The sequence below is a fragment of the Aptenodytes patagonicus genome, chromosome 12 (assembly GCF_965638725.1).
Source record: "Aptenodytes patagonicus chromosome 12, bAptPat1.pri.cur, whole genome shotgun sequence".
In the NCBI taxonomy this organism is placed as follows: Eukaryota; Metazoa; Chordata; class Aves; order Sphenisciformes; family Spheniscidae; genus Aptenodytes; species Aptenodytes patagonicus.
The window spans coordinates 18715842-18720210 of record NC_134960.1 but is presented as its reverse complement, the minus strand read 5'-3'; positions in this window follow the sequence as shown (position 1 = coordinate 18720210).

Here is a 4369-nt window from a genome sequence, read left to right as displayed (position 1 = left end):
CCGCGCCGCCGCCCCAAATCTCGCGAGAGCTACCGCCGCCCGCCTTCCTCCCCCCCCCCCCGCCCCCATCCGCTCCTTTTCCGCTCACCGCCACGGCGGCGCGCGCGTGCGCGGTGCGGCCAGCCCGCCGAGTAGAGCCGCGCGCGCGCCTGGGCGCGGGAGGGTGTTGTGTGGAGAAGCGCCAGGGCAGGGCGGGTGGCCCTGCCGCCGCCGCCCGGCTCCTCTCGTACGTGTTAAAGAACGGTTGCTCCTTTAAGCTCGGTACGGTATGGAGCAGGCATGCAGGTGATGCCAGCGTGGAAGGGTGTCTGCGCGGAGACTACGGGAAATTTTCCAAAAAGAAAGGGAAGGCAATAAAGTTAGCAGCTCAGCTCTAGTTGTCTGGCCGTACTTGGCCAGAGCACAGCAGGCCGGAGGTGCAACGGATATGCTTGGCTGCAGAGCCACCCGCAATGCCACCTCGCTCAGAGAAAGTGCACAGAGTAAGTGATGAGAGTCGAAGTGTACAGAGTACAGAGTGCTCGGTATTATCTAGGAAACCTGCAAAGCAGAGGCCCAATCCACTCCTCCCACACGGTGTTCCACAGAAGAGTTTTTGGTTTTGACAGCAGAGCGCTGTGTCTGGTTTATCCCACTACCCGCTTTCGTCATCCCCCTTCTTCAGCAGGGACTGCTGAGGCTGCCTGCCCCTGAGGAAATGTCATCATCTTCTTACTCAACCAAACCTTTCCTTAGATTCTATGGAGCTTACCATCCAAACTTCAAGAGCTACTCAGCAAGTTATGCTGCTTGTAGCATAGCTGTCAACTAAACTTCCAACTTCCTATTTTTCTCCCTAGCTTGCTCTATTTTTTACTCATCTTCACTTCCTGCATCAGGGAGAAGTCCCAGGGAGGGATTTCAGAGTGTTAGATTATCCAGAATTCATAGATTTCCTAAGCCAGTGAAGATCTGAATAACATCCACAAAGAAGAGCAAAATTCATCAGCCAGAGCATTTCACCATGCAGTTCTGATGGTCATTTGTGAGTCCCAGCACAGCTACCTATGTGCCGTTTTCTCTGTCCCAAAAGAAAACCTGAGCAATTTTTACCTTTTAAGCAGTGGTTAAATTTTTAATCCATTCTGCAAGATTCATATGTTTTTGCACTTTCTCTAGCCGCATCAGTGTGTATGGAAGGTTTATTCTCATATCTAATGTGGCATCCTTAGCAAAAGCCATTGCATAGAAACATCCTAAAGCAAATTCTGCCTTTAAAAAAACATGGTTCAAGTAATGCGAGGTTAAATTCAAGCAACAGGCTGTAAGTAGATGCAAGGATAACAATCCTATTTGGAGCAACCAGGACAGAAATAGACATCTTAAGACAAAAGGGGCTTGGAAAATAAGCACATAGTGTAAAATTCTACAGAGGAAGCCAATAAAACTACTACTACTTCTATCAAAATGATACTACTTCTACTCTTCTATCAAAACGTGTAGGTCTAGCTTATGTCAATAGAAATGGGGTTAAAAATTAAATACAGAATGGTCTAGACAGGCAAGAATGCCAAGTTGATTAAAACAGGGACAGGAAACAAGAGAATTCTGTTCTAATCGCGATTCTGCTGCATTCCCTGTGTGATTAACCACTCCAAATACCCACAGCTAAACCCCCGTGTTTTAAAACAAGGATAACAGTGACTTAATTAACAAATCCATATAATTCTCCTGACTGCTAGTTGGGTACACCTTGGAAAAATATAACATACATTGTAAATTCTAAGTATTAACATTAGTCCACCAGATCAATTATCTGCCATAGCATGCTAAATCATAGAACAGTTAAAATAGCTGCTGCTTCCCCCTGCCTTCAGTTCCAGTCATGTATAACACCTGATGTTTCATACATTAAATGTGTTAGCAAACTCCACAATATTTTCCTCAGCTTAGAAATTCCATTTATGCCTTTAAAACAGAGTTAGGAGCTTAGATACGAAGTAACCGATTCATTATCTAAAACATGCCATTATCTTCAGAACTGTTCTCTTTTCCTTACTGAATTGGCACTAACTAGGATACTGTTTTACAGATCACATCTACTTCTTCTGAATAGAAAATATAATAAGTTATTTGTAATACAGATTTGTCAAGTGGAGTGACCATCTTGTCAGAATGCTACAAGATTATTCACCAGGGTTATAAAATAGTCAATAGTTACATAATACCACTATTTACAGTTTGGCTGTATACCAGGATTCCTTGAGCTGTACTTAGCTTTGAAGCTAGATTTTACTTTAAGAGGTTGTGAGAGAGCATAGAATGACAAGGTCATTAAGTCCATCCTTTGTAGTAAATTTGGCTTTATGGAGACAAACACTTTTGTCCCATTTAGCTATGAGAAGACTCTCACTTCTCATGTTTCTTTTCAGCTTAAGTTGTGTTTAGTCCCTAGCTTGCCCCTGTAACTATGTATTTACTCTTAGAAACTTTTCTCCTGCTTATGACCTCAATAACAGCTATTTTCCTATAGAGATTCTACAAATCCAGTAGTTACTGAAGCATAAATGTTTCCTAGGTGCATAGTTTGTATACTTTTGTTTATTGACATTTTAGATCACTAAACTTAATTAAATCTGTGCACTGCTGACCCTGTATAAAATATAAGTGTGTGTTTTGTAAGTCTTATCTATGCTAGCAGGCAAGCATTCCATATAACTAGTGGAGTAATTACAGCAAGTAGATGTGTTGGGTTTTTTTTTTTCCCCTGAAGACCAGGCTTGTTGCCTTTATCTACATAAAAAGAAATGACATTAAAAAGCCCTCAGTCTTTCCCTGCTAATTGCTCAGTGTAACATATGAGCTGACAAATGTTTTACTAACTGTGCTTAAGATCCGAAATGCTGTACGAACCAAGCGAGTAACAGCAGCCTATTGAGGAGCAACTGATCACTAGCTATGTAAGTCATTTTGGCGCAACAGATCCAGGGTTCATTATAATTAAAACTTCTTGGACCATTAGGGTTGGGGGTTTTTTTTGGTTGGTTGGTTTTGGTTTTTTCCTCATGTTCTTGCTCTTCATTGTTTAAGAACACTTAATTTTGCTCGATTTAAAGCCATGTTACTTTATTTGCTAGTGCAACTTCATAAAAGCCTAGCTTTAACCCCTCCCACATTTTTCAGTTGGTAAACATTAAACTGTTCTGCTTTTTTTTTGAGATGAGACACTTTCACCTTCAATTAAATAGAATTCACAAGTCTATATGTTTTAATTTATTACTGTGAATTCCAAGAGCAGTAATACTAATACCTAAGTTCTTTTGCAAGGAACTCAAGTAGCTCAATAATTACAGCAACAGATTGAGGGCCAGTAACATACTGTTTCTAATCCTCTCTAAACTATTAGTGACTGACCTCATCCAAATCACTTCATCTCACTATCTCAGTCATCTTAGCCAAACAAAGATGTGTTTTGCATTTTTCTTACCAGTCTAACCTTAACTAGCCTTCTGTGGCTTCACATGATTACTTGGCCAATGTATCAAGTAGGCGTGAGAGTCTCTTTCAAATACAAACTTTCAAGTACTTCTTTATGAAAACTTTCCATTACTTCTATTTAGATTTGTTACATTTTTTACTACTTGTTTGAATGGGTCAGGAGCCTCACAATAAGCTTCCTGGATTTATGTAACTGAGGGGTCCAATTATGAAAATATGCATTTTTCAGTGTATAAATTCAGAGCCAAGCTATGGTGGAAATTTACATTATGACTCGACTAGCATCTTGTAGAGTCTACTTTCCTTTTTCCTTATTTTCATCCTTTTTTTAAAATATCAGGTCAAATTGGATGTGTCTTCCAAGTTTTCCAAATATCCATGGTTAAAGTCACAATTGCAAGATTTTGCTAAAACCAACAAGATAATGACATAAGTTTTATGGTATTAACTTCAGGGGGTTGACTTTTTTGTTTGTTTATACCTGACAGCTCAAGAGATCAGTCAATCTCATAGCAAGTTTACCAAATCAACGTGTAACAGAACCTGGAGTGCACTGTAACTCAAATTAATTTTAACTTTTCCTTCTTTAAGCAGTACCTAGACAAGTCACTTTAACTTCACATCCAGTATAAATTCAGATATCCGTTATTATCAATCTGTATTGTAATGGTGGTTTAGAACACCCACTGCTTTTTTCCATACATCATGAATTTAATTAGTTGACACGGGTTTTCATTCAACCTGTTGCACTAATATGCAGTTAATTCAGTATTTAAACTACTCTTCAATAGGAAAGCATTTTGGTAACAGCATCAAATGACTATTTAAAAGCCACATCTTATGATATAGAACTATACATACAGACATCATCATTAACACTTCTAATTGTTCA